Source organism: Apodemus sylvaticus, chromosome 19 (assembly GCF_947179515.1).
Source record: "Apodemus sylvaticus chromosome 19, mApoSyl1.1, whole genome shotgun sequence".
NCBI lineage: Eukaryota > Metazoa > Chordata > Mammalia > Rodentia > Muridae > Apodemus > Apodemus sylvaticus.
In genome coordinates, this window is record NC_067490.1 from 5,188,700 (window position 1) to 5,200,610 (window position 11,911).

The following is an 11,911-nucleotide window of genomic DNA, read 5'->3' on the forward strand; positions in this document are numbered from 1 at the left end:
TGCCCTCGTCTGGAGTGTCTGAAGACAGCAGCAGTGTACTTACATATAATAAATAAATCTTTAGGAAAAAAGTAATTTCAACAAAAGCAAGCAAAGAGCGCACCCCTATAATGGGTGAATCCGAGGGAGCTAAGGCCTCGCTGGGCTGCTTCCTCCTCTTCTTTTTTTTTTTTTTAAAGATTTATTTATTTATTATATGTAAGTACACTGTAGCTGTCTTCAAACACACCAGAAGAGGGTATCAGATCTCATTACAGATGGTTGTGAGCCACCATGTGGTTGCTGGGATTTGAACTCAGGACCTCTGGAAGAGCAGACAGTGCTCTTAACCGCTGAACCATCTCTCCAGCCTGCTGGGCTTCTTCTTACCCCGGGTGTCTTTGGTTTGTGTCAAGTTGATAAAAACGGACCAGCGCGCCTGTTGGCAAGTACTCTTCCTGAGCGTGAGCTACGCCCCCAGACCTTCAACTATTTTCTAACTCACAGAAACTAACAAGCGTAAAGTAAGCGCGCCAAGAAGAAAGCACGCTGTTTGCAGTCACCAGCACTCAGTATTTGGTGGGTATCCAAGAATGGCTCCCATTAGGGGAGATGGTCGGCTCCAGAAAGTCCCTGCTGCGAAGGGAGACCCCAAGTTCAGATCCCCAGCTCCAGGCGTGAGAGACAGGTGTGGTGGGGCGTTCCTGTAAGCCCAGCATTTGGTAGGGCAGGGCAGGAGGGAGGTGGGCGGCCGCTTCCATGCTTGTAGTACTCCAGGTACCTGAGCTCTCGGTCAGAACAGCCTCTTTCTCTCCAAGTAGAGGCCAGCAGTGATTTCTAAACCTAAATGAATGGATTGGCCTTCAGTGTATTGAACAGACTATGTCCAATGGATATTTAATATATTCGACAGAGGCCAGAGAGTCCATGGGCTCTCTCCTCTCGTGGCATCTGGGGGAGGCGGCCTTCCTAAGTTCCCTGACCCTGTATCTTGGCAAATCTTGTGTATCCTTTTTAGGCCTCTGGGAAGACTTGACTCAAGGAGGAAGGGTTGGTTCATTCTGGAAAGGGCCAACAGAAGGGACCTGGGTAAAAGCATCCGGCCGGCCGGGGCAGTTAAACAGGGCAGACAAGGTGGGGGTAGGGGTCGGGGAAGTGTTTCCCCTCTTGTTGAAGTTGGCTGGGGTCGGGGGTAAGTTAAAGAATGCCAGGTAGTGATAAACATCTCTCATGGTCGGCCATTACTCACGGTCAATAGGGCAGAGAGGGAAAAATCTAGAAATTAAGGCGCTTTAGTGCCAGGAACCAAATGACTTTAATTCTGAAGCCTTTGTCACTGTTTAACTAAAATGGAGGCACTTTACAAAATGGTTAACCACCCGCCCGCCAAGCCCGGTCTAAGCTGTCCCTCCTTCAGGAAGAAGCCAGCTCCCCATACAAGAGCCTTTCCTTTCTGTGTCCCTGTCTAAGTGACCACACCGCCTCAGCCTTCCAAGCCAGGCCCAAGGACGCCTGCCTCAGCTGCCATGCGATCAGAACCAGCCAGAACCTGCCACTGCTTCCGGGGTGCCCAGCCCTCTCCTAACTGTGCTGGGGAGACAGAAGGAAGATCTACTCACCCCAGAAAGGGCCTCAGATGCAGACTTTATAAAGGCCCGGTCCTATACAGTTCAGAAGGGTGAGCCTTCACGGTTACTGATGGGGTTGGTCAGTCATCGAGGACGTGGTGAGCATAAACCCAGCCCAGAGTTTGAACCCGGGCACCACATACCCTGGTGGCACATGCCTGTAATCCCAGCGCTGTTAGGAGGAAGACCGGAAGTTCAGTGCCAGCCCAGGCTATAAGAGACCCTGTTCTTTGGTTCCTGGGCCACAGCACTCTGGTACGACCCTCAGTGCTCCTCAGGCTAGCAAGTACCCTGCCACCAGCACCAAGTGTGTTGGCTGAATAAAAACACGGAGAAGGGGGTGGTGGTAGTGGCGGCAGTGGTGGTGGCAGCGGTGGTGGTGGTGGGTGGTGGCTGCGGCAGCGGTGGTGCACGCCTTTAATCCCAGCACTTGGGAGGCAGAAGCAGGCAGATTTCTGAGTTCAAGGCCAGCCTGGTCTACAAAGTGAGTTCCAGGACAGCCAGGACTACACAGAGAAATACTGTCTCGAAAAAACCAAAAACTAAAAACACACAGAGAGAGGTAGCCTAGGAGAAGGCCCCAACAGAGCAGTCCTGTGGTGTCCCATAGTCCAGGAAGAAAACACAGATAGTGGCCTGAGGTGTCCCCTCCCTCCCCCACACCTCACTCCTTTGTAGGGTAAGCAGAGAGAAAGTTGGGGTGATTCTTTTCCTAATCTCCTGTCCTAGAACCAGCCTAGTAGAAGATGTCTGGATTCTAAGCCACACCTCCCAAGGCCCAGTCAACTGGATGTCCCTACCACAATCTGGCCTGATTGCAGAGATAAAACCAATCTGACCCTTAACTCCCCAAATTAATTTTTGGGCTTGCCTCTTGGGTGCAGAAACACGTCTGGCCACCCAAAATCTGGTAATTATTTACATAAACACAGCATCCCACCTCAGTGAATAAGAATTGGTTGGGACCCCACTGGAGAGGCTTGGAAAAGTCCAAGCCTCCAAAATCTTCCTCAGATAGTGTTAGCCAAACCCAAAGGGCTTAGGCTCCCCCTCCGCGGGCCGGGACACAGCCCCAACATCACCAAGATACTTACAAAGTTTCTAAAGGCTAGGAGGGAAAGAACTGTCCCCACCACCCTGGCTGCACCCACAGAGAGGACCTGAGACGGAGCAGGAGGTGTGGAGACCCCCGTGGGACCCACGGTCCATCTGCTAGGAGCAGAGCTTTCCGCCCCGCTGAGAATAAACAGGATTAGGAATTTTATGCTGTTTGGAAAAGAGGAGCAGGCCATGGCTGGCAGGGGGAAGGTTCTTTTTTTTTTTTTTTTTTCCAATTTTCCCCCCCAGGAGGTTGAGCTGTACCACAAGTCAGGAGGATTAGGAGCCAGAAAATAAGCTGATTGAGTCCCCAGAAGGCCCTGGGTGGGTGAATTGGCGCCTTTAAATAACATTAATTTCTGAGAGGTCCAGGTTGTTTCCTAAATCGCTGCCCAGAGCCTCTGGCTTTCATCTGTTTTTATGGTACCTCTCCAGGTTGTAGGCAGAAGCTGCCGCCAGGCAACAGCCAGCACCAGGGACGTTCCTCAGCCGTACAGCCGGGGAGGAATCATTTCCGGTGTGTGGGGGGATTCTAAGAATCAAGGTATTTTTTGAAAAATAAAAAAATCAGTCCGCCACAGAAACAGCCCCCCACCCACACCCTCAGGAGAACCTGACACAAAGCCCTAACACAGCTGGGACCTCATTTCCTAGGTAGCCCGGGGGCAAGACACTTAACCTCAGTTTCCCCATCCGTAAAATGGGGTTAATCATGCTCACCCCCCTCCCGCTTCAGGAGCCCTGGTAGGTTTTAATTGGGTAATGGTTGTGGTGCCCTTTGATGTAGTCAGTTTTATTAACTTGCCAGGGATCCCCTGGGGCCAGAAAAAGCAGTTAAACCAGAGAGGGGGAAAAGACCTTGCAAAGCAAGGCAGGCTCCAGCTCCGATTCCAGGCGCACGGCGTCCTCCCAGCAAGCAGCGTGCCCAGGAGCCACGGGACTCAGGTGTGGGGGTCAGGACCAACCTACGGCCTCACTCCTCAAACCCCCATCCTCCCTCCGCCCCACTGAGGTCCTTTGCTGAGCGCAGGGTCTTTAGGATGGAATTTAGGAAGGTTCCAGCCTCTCCCTCCTCAAAATTAGACAGACGTAGATGGCTGGCACCCAGCCAGGGCTCGCTCGCCAGCCGAGGACTTGGGGAACAGCAGTCTCGCAGGCTGCCAAACTCCGCCTTTTGCCCCAGCGCCATCCTGTGGGCCACCAAGACAAATCTAGAACTTTGTGCCTCAGTTTCCCCTCCCTAAAAGTGGTTCTACCTTTTTTTTTTTCTTTTCCGAGACAGGGTTTCTCTGTGTAGCCCTGGCTGTCCTGGAACTCACTCTGTAGACCAGGCTGGCCTCGAACTCAGAAATCTGCCCGCCTCTGCCTCCCGAGCATAATCCACATGAGGCTCAGCCCTGTTTTGTTTTTGTTTGGTTTTTTTGTTTTATTTATTTATTAATTTTAATTCGCTTTTGATGCTGAAGATGGAACTCAGGACCTTGTATGCTAACCTAGAGCCTTTCTCCCTCCAGTCCCCTGCCACACTGAGGGCCCATTAACTAGTTAAAGGCAGGAGGAGGTGACAGCCACACAGACACAGCCCAGCAGGGTGAATGCCAAGTCCCACTTCACCAAGGACTGTCCCAGGGTGTGTCCGGACCCAGCACCCTCCTAAGCTCAGGCAAACCGGAAGAGTCGTGTTGTCCTTCTGGGTCCTCAGAAGGGCTGGAAAATGCTATTTAAAATTCCTAAATAGTCAGTATCGATCCCCAAAAGCCAGGCAGGTTCATTCTCTCTCATCTGAAAATGGTTTTCTTAGCCCAGGCTATCTTCAAACTCATGACACATTTGAGAATGACCTTCCTCCTGCCTCCACCTCCCGAGAGCTGGGATTTATAGGGGGACGGAGCTCCAGCTGACTCTGCCTTTCTCTGTGACAAGTTCTCTCTCTCTCTCTCTCTCTCTCTCTCTCTCTCTCTCTCTCTCTCTCACACACACACACACACACACACACACACACACACACACACACACACGGCTGGCACACATGGGCCTCCCAGCAGAGCCTGCGATATCGTTCAGAGTCAAGTTTTACACTTTTTAAAAATGTTCTATTTAACACCTACTAGTGTTCTGCCTGCTTGTGTCCTGTGTGTGAGGGCATTGGATCCCCTGGAACTGGAGTTATAAACAGCTGCGAACTGCCGTATGTGTGCTGGGGATTGAACCCGGGTCCTTTGGAGGAACAGCCGGTGCTCTTAGCCACTGAGTCATCTCTCCAGATCCAAGCTTTATGTCTATCAGGCTAAGTTTGATTGTCACATTGGTCACCAAGTCCAAACATTAAGTAATTTAAGGCTGGAGAGATAGCCTGGCAATCGGTAGCATTTGGCACTCTTCCAGAAAACACAAGTTTGGGGGCTGGAGGATGGCTCAGCGGTTAAGAGCACTGACTGCTCTTCCAGAGCTCCTGAGTTCAATTCCCAGTAACCACATGGTAACCCACAGCCATCTGTAATGGGATCTGACGCCCTCTTCTGGCTCCCAAGAGAACTGCACACACATGACATATATATGTATATATATACACTTAGAAACACACACACATAAATTTGAAAAAAAAAATTTTTAAGACCAGCGTAGGGCTGGGGGCATGGCTCAGGAAGAAAGGTGCTTGCCTGACATGTACAGAGAGCCCTGGTTTCGGTCTGGAACACCAAGTTAACACAGGGACCGTGGTGCTCCTTGGCCAGACTGGCACTAGAAAGAAACAGGAGTCTGAATCCATGCTCAGCTGAATAGGGAGTGTGAGGCCAGCCTGGGCTACATAAGACCCTGCCGCACAACCCTGCGGAAGCAGGATCACTAGCTTTCCATAATCACTAAGCTGTAGTATTCCGCATTTTCTGTCCCCGTACTTTATTTACTTTGGTTTTTGGCGATAGGATCTCTGCCTAACCCCAGCTGTCCTGAAACTGGGGTATGCAGAGCGGGCTGGCCTCAAACTCACAGATCCACTCTCACCTGCCGGACCGAAGGCTTGTGCCACCCCGTTAGCTCCATCTCAGTGCTCTCCGGATTCCCAGCAGAGTCACCGAGGGCGGACGCTTAGTTGATCATCGTCATGGAGACTGGCGTGCGCTTGTGGGGACCACTTTTAGGGGCTGACAGCTCTCAGAGCACCCTTGACAGACTCTCGGGTAATGAGGGTAATCTTCCGGGGACAGATCTAAACCTGACTTTTATAGCATGGGGGGGAAAGGCAGTTTACATCAGGAGAAATGAGAAACAATGATTAAATCAAGGCCGCCCTGGGCAGCCTCTCCCCTCTCAGCTCATCTGAGAACGGCCCCGCTTCAGTTCCATCCGCCCAAACTCTGCTGCGTGGCCAGCGGGCCAGAGCCCACACTCTATAAATCCTCTCTCCCTTGCTCTGGAGTTGCTGACTATAGGCATTTTGGGTCCCTGCATTCAGTCCCCCGTTCTTGGCTGGTGACACGAAGATTTGTAACTGATAAAATATATTTTTAATGTGTTTCCTTCGGGTTACTATTAAATACACGCAGTTTATCTGACCTTGTGAGAGGTTCTGATTCCATTTAGAGAGGGAGAAGGGAGGGGAGACGGGAGGGGGGGAAGGAAGGAGTGTGTTACTGAAACAACTTCCCAGCATCCAATGGGGGGGAGCTGAGCAGTCCAGGGTCAGTCTTCCACCTCCCACCCCGTCTGGTTCCCCCCCCCCCAGCTTTCCTGGGTATGAAGTGAGGATAAATATTTGTCTACGAGATGAGGCAGTTGTAAGGATTAATTGGTCGGTGCTCCCGAGAAGCCTTTGAAGATGAAAGACACTCCTTGCGGATGCTAAGTAAACTCAGCAAGTGTCTGGCTTTAATGAGCCAGGTGAAGCCAGCGAGGAAGGCTGGAGATTAACCGTGCCTTGGCCAGCGCCAGTGCCTGCCTGCGTGGGCCGGACTGGTGTCTCTCTCTCTCTCTCTCTCTCTCTCTCTCTCTCTCTCTCTCTCTCTCTCTCGGCTCCATCCGCCCTGGCCCGGGGCTCCGGTGCACTGGTCTGCTCTGATAGCACTCTGCAAGCCCAGGGGACCCGAGTGGAACTGAACCCAGACTTCAAGGTCGAGAGAACCCAGACCTCAGGGTACAAGTCTAGCATGAGTGCCAGTTCCCTGTTTGCTTGTGTGTGTGTGTGTGTGTGTGTGTGTCCTAGTCACCCAGGGTCAGGCTGGGTTGTGCTGAGTCTACATCATAAATACAGCTAACAATGACTGAGCCCTTGCCAAATCCTAGGTGTGTGCTCCGTTTTTCAGCATGCATGAATATGGCTTTGTGTGTGAGCCTGTCAGAAGCTGATGTAGGCCCCGATCTCACCACCTTTAAAAAAAAAACAGTTACGTTGGGCAGTGGTGGTGCATGCCTTTGATCCCAGCACTCAGGGAGGCAGAGGCAGGTGGATCTCTGTGAGTTGGAGGCCAGCCTGGTCTACAGAGTGAGTTTTAGGACTATACTGAGAACCCCTGACTCAAAAACACAAAAACAACACCAAAACCAACTGACTAAATATTTTAATTTTTAATTTTATGTACATAAATATATGTTTGCCTGTGAATATGTATATCACCTGCATACCTGATGCCAGCAGAGGCCAGAAGAGGGCATCAGATCCTCTGGGACTAGACTCACAGACAGTTGTGACTCTCTGTATGTCTGTCTCTGTCTCTGTCTTGCTCTGTCTGCCTGTCTGTCTCTGCCTGTCTAACTCTGTTCTTCCATCTGTCTCTGTTCTTCTGTCTGCCTGTCTCTGCCTCTGTCCATCTCTGTCATCTGTCTCTGACTCTCTATCTCTGTCTATCTCTGTCTGTCGTCTATCTCTGTCTGTCTCTGCCTGTCTGTCTATCTCCGTCTATCTCTCTCTGTCATCTATCTCTGTCTGTCTCTGTCTGCCGTCTGTCTCTGAACCTGAGTCCTTTGAGACTGTAGCTTTTGAGACAGTTTCTCACTGAACTCGGAATTCACATACACAGCGAGATGAACTATAGACACCTGAAGTCCCCAAAGACCCAGTCCTCACTTCCCTCGGCTACAATCACAGGCACCTGCCACCGCGCTCAGCTTCTGCCATGTTTGCCGGAGTTCAGATCCCCATGCTTGCCTGGCAAACACGTTGCGAGGTCACGCAGGTAAGGCAGCCCCTGCAGGCACCTCGGCCAAAGGCTCCTCCGGTGAGTGAGGTGCACACGGGAGGCCCTGCCTTTCCTCCACTGCCCTTCAGCGTGGAAAACAACTGCTGGAGGAGACATTAACCATCCAGCCGCGGAGATGGGGCACAGCACAGCTCAATCCAGAAGGCAGACAGGGCTTGGGGCTGTGGAAGGGAGCCAGGTCTGCGTGGGCCACGCCACACCACGCAGTGACAGGCTGTAAGGCGTGAGTCTGGGCCTGCTCGAGACAACCACATCTGGGATACATGATACTTTGTGAGAAGTGTCTCCTGCCAAATCCTGGGATCGTAAAGACAGCCTGAGCCGAGCCGAGAGGCTGTAACTCAGGGACCTGGTGTGGTGCCATGGCTGTGGAGGGGGAGGAGGGGGAGGAGGAGGAGGAGGAGGAGGGGAGGGGGAGGGTTCCTCTTGGAGGCTGTGGCCTGCACTGCTGGAGTCTCAGGAAGTCAGCCTACCAGAGACTCAAAATGAATGAAATACATCAGGACTCTTGCTCCAGCAGCTTCAGCTCTTCTGAGGTGCCGGAGGGGAAGCTAAGGCTCATGGGTGAGCGATTTCCGGCAGGCAAGATGGCAGATGCCTGTGATCTCAGCACTTGAGTCTGAGGCAGGAGAATAGGAGTTCAAATCTATCCCGTAGGAGGTTTGAGGACTGACTGAACTGCCTAAGACCCTGTTCGCAACAAATAGGAAAGGAAAGGAAAGGAAAGGAAAGGAAAGGAAAGGAAAGGAAAGGAAAGGAAAGGAAAGGAAAGGAAAGGAAAGGAGAGGAGAGGAAAAAGGAAAGGAAAAAGGAAAAAGGAAAGGAAAAAGGAAAAAGGAAAGGAAAAGAAAAGAAAAGAAAAGAAAAGAAAGCCGGGTATGGTGGCACACGCCTGTAATCCCAGCCCTTGGGAGGCAGAGGCAGGCGGATTTCTGAGTTTGAGGCCAGCCTGATCTACAGAGTGAGTTCCAGGACAGGGCTACACAGAGAAACCCTGTCTCGAAAAAGCAAAACAAAATAAAACAAAAACAACAGAAAGAAAGAAAGAGAGAGAGAGAGAGAGAGAGAGAGAGAGAGAGAGAAAGAAAGAAAGAAAGAAAGAAAGAAAGAAAGAAAGAAAGAAAGAAAGAAAGAAAGAAAGAAAGAAAGAAAAGGGAAAAAGAGTTGAAGAGATGGCTCAGTGGTTAAGAGCACTGACTGCTCTTCCAGAGGTCCTGAGTTCAAATCCCAACAACCACATGGTGGCTCACAACCATCTGTAATGAGATCTGACGCCCTCTTCTGGTGTCTGAAGACAGCTACAGTGCACTCATATACATAAAATAAATACATCTTTTTTTTAAAGGGAAAAAGAGAGAGAGAAAGAAAAACAAGCTCACCAAATGTGGCTGTCCTCCCTCCCCTGAGTGCCGTGACATCATGCCAGCTGAATGTGGGCCGGGGAAGCCCCTGGTCAGGACAGAAATATCTTTAGCCACGGCTGTCCACGATGGGAAAGGAAATGGAATTTTGTTTGAATACCATGTTGTTTTGAGAAGTCTGACTAACGTGAAAGTCCCTATTTAGAAACAGTTGACTCTGCCTTGAAATTGGTAGGAGCTTCCACACCCACGTGTTGACTAAGGCCTTGAAACACAAACTTCCTGGTTAGCTACCAACTTGATCACCTGGGACTGAGACCTCCGCTGTACAATCCCCGAGCTGTGCTTCCAGGGCCTCAGCCAAGAAAAACCCCGGACTGCAGTTTATCAAAGGACAAAGAGACCCGAGCGGGGGTAGGCGCTCCGTCTCAGGCAGCCGAGCCCTCCAGAGAGGAACCTGGGATTCAGAAAGCATCTTGGGCAGTTTTACCAGGCCCTTCTTAGAAACAGGAAAAGTGGGGGGACGGGTCAGGCTACACGGAGCCTGTTCGCACTCAGCACCCCCTAAATGTCACTCACCGAAAGTCAGCTCGGCCAGGAGAAGTGCGGTCTATGTTCCCTCCTCCCAGCTGCCTCTGGTTTGGGCTTATACTGTTGTTGCCCTGGAGTGAGGAAATACATTTCAGGGATGGGGAGATGGTCCAGTGGGCAAAGACCTTCTTCCTAAGCGTGAGGGCTTCATTTGGATCCCGAGTACCCATGGGGGAAAGCAGCTTGGTATAGTGTACTCGCAGCTGCAGGACCTAGGGGCCCCTCGGCCAGGCAGTCCATCTAGCCAATCATCGAGCGCCAGGTTCGCTTAGAAACCCTGCCTCAAAAGTTAAGGTGAGGAATGACTGTTGCATAAATCCTCCGCCCTCCCACGAGGGAGACACACAACACCCATCTCCCAGGTTTCCAGTGGAATCCAAGTGCCAGCCCACCCTGGGAAGCAATGGTTACTTACCGAGCCTGGGTGACCGTAAAGTAGCTCCCATGGAAGGCCGTCACCAGCGTGGAAGACAACGATTCCCGGCCATGGCTGTGTAGACGCGGCCGCCTTCTCTAGGTCTTCCTCACCTCTGGCCCCCAACCCCTCCCAGAGCCCCGGGAGACCCTGTGCCATTAGAGCACAGCTTACAGCTGCCTGGATGCGCAGCAGCTGACTCCACGACCCTCCCGGCCCCCTCCTCCCAAGAAGGAACAGAAAGAGTCTAGAAGGCCGGCTGGGATGATCTCCGCCCAGACAGATCCCGAAGGCGTGGGCAGTGTGGCGCAGAGGCTAGAACACAACACGGAACCTGGAAGCAAGCCAGTGCAAAGCGCTGGCCTACACACGCACCCCCTGCCCCAAGATGGCTTCCCCACCGTCCTCCACAGTTCAGCCACCACGTGAAGAATCTGTTCTGTGAATATTCAAGGGGAAGTCAACTCCTAGGAAGCGGCAGAGTCGATATTCAAGCTCAGGTTTTGTTCTTTCGCGCCCTGTGAACGGATCCCCTTGCGTCAAGCGCGGGTGGCGCCGAGACACCGAGGCACCGAGGCACCGAGGCACCGAGGCACGGAGACACCGAGGCGCCGCACTTGTCTGGCATGCACGAGGTCCTGGGTTTGATCCTTAACGCCACCAAAGCAGGACAAACTGACCTGGGCTGGTGGGACTTGCCGCAGTAACAAAGACTGTAAGGAGAGCAAGTAATGGTGGCCAGAGGATCACAAGTTCTAGGCTAGCCTGGGCTACAAAGTGAGACACTCCACCCCACCCCACCCCACCTTACCCCCACCCCTGTCTGGAAACAAAACAGGCTAACCAAAGAAGCAAAGGAACTTAAGGGACACAAACTGTAAAGCCCTTCACTCTTTGGGAGCGAAGGTCTGCCCCCCTCCTCGCCCTCACCTTCGCCCCTCCTTACTTGCCCCCCTCCTCCGCACCCGCCTCCTCACTCTTGGGCCTCGGGAGTCCGTCTACTTGTCCTCTGCGGAAAGGAGGCCACAGCAGTCAGTGAACACACAGCACACATGTTCCCACAGCCCTCTGGGATATTCACCTTGATAGACACTCCTAGGAGGGCTTCCCGTCCTGCTGTGAGGACCCCCTTTCCTTAGGAAGGCCGCCGGGTCCTCGATGGGTCCTCCATGCGCCTGCCATTCTACCAGCTTTTCCTCTAAGAAACAGGGAGGCCTTAATTCCTGTCTCAAGGTCACGTCCAATCATCTAAGACCACAGAACCAACCTGAGCCAAATGCATCTTCACAGCCGAAGGAAACGGTTAGCGGAGAGCAAATGACTTGCCAACAGCCCAAAGCGGAAGGCTAAATAAAGGCAAGCCCAGAGTGCCCGACCCTGAGAGCAGGATACCCCATCCGAGGCCAGGCACTTCCCACCTTGTGAAACCCCAACTAGCCTGAGGCTCCTGGGAGGGGACTGCGTCCAGCATTCCCGGGAGAGGTCAGTCAGCCACTCCCTGGAGTCACCCGCCCCTCAGCTCCCTGCTAGGGTCTGGGGGTGAGCATCAGGGCCCTGCACATGTTGTGTGCAGATACCCCGAAGGGCAAAAGCGTGAGGTTCCTCAGTGCTCGCTGTCACCAGACAATTGACTACCACAGA

At 52.4% G+C, this 11,911-nt stretch overlaps 1 long non-coding RNA gene across 2 annotated transcripts; it reads right to left on the bottom strand.

The window, feature by feature from the left end:
- Positions 1-8,321: 8,321 nt before the first annotated feature.
- LOC127669555 (uncharacterized) lies at positions 8,322-11,319 on the bottom strand. 2 transcript variants are annotated; one of them, XR_007974391.1, is made up of 4 exons: positions 11,217-11,319; positions 10,271-10,983; positions 9,844-9,926; positions 8,322-9,721 (listed from the first exon to the last, which is right to left on the bottom strand). It is a non-coding gene; the product is annotated as an uncharacterized LOC127669555 (long non-coding RNA). The 2 variants fall into 2 exon arrangements; XR_007974390.1 differs by having other exon boundaries at positions 8,322-9,926.
- Between the last annotated feature and the right edge of the window lie 592 nt (positions 11,320-11,911).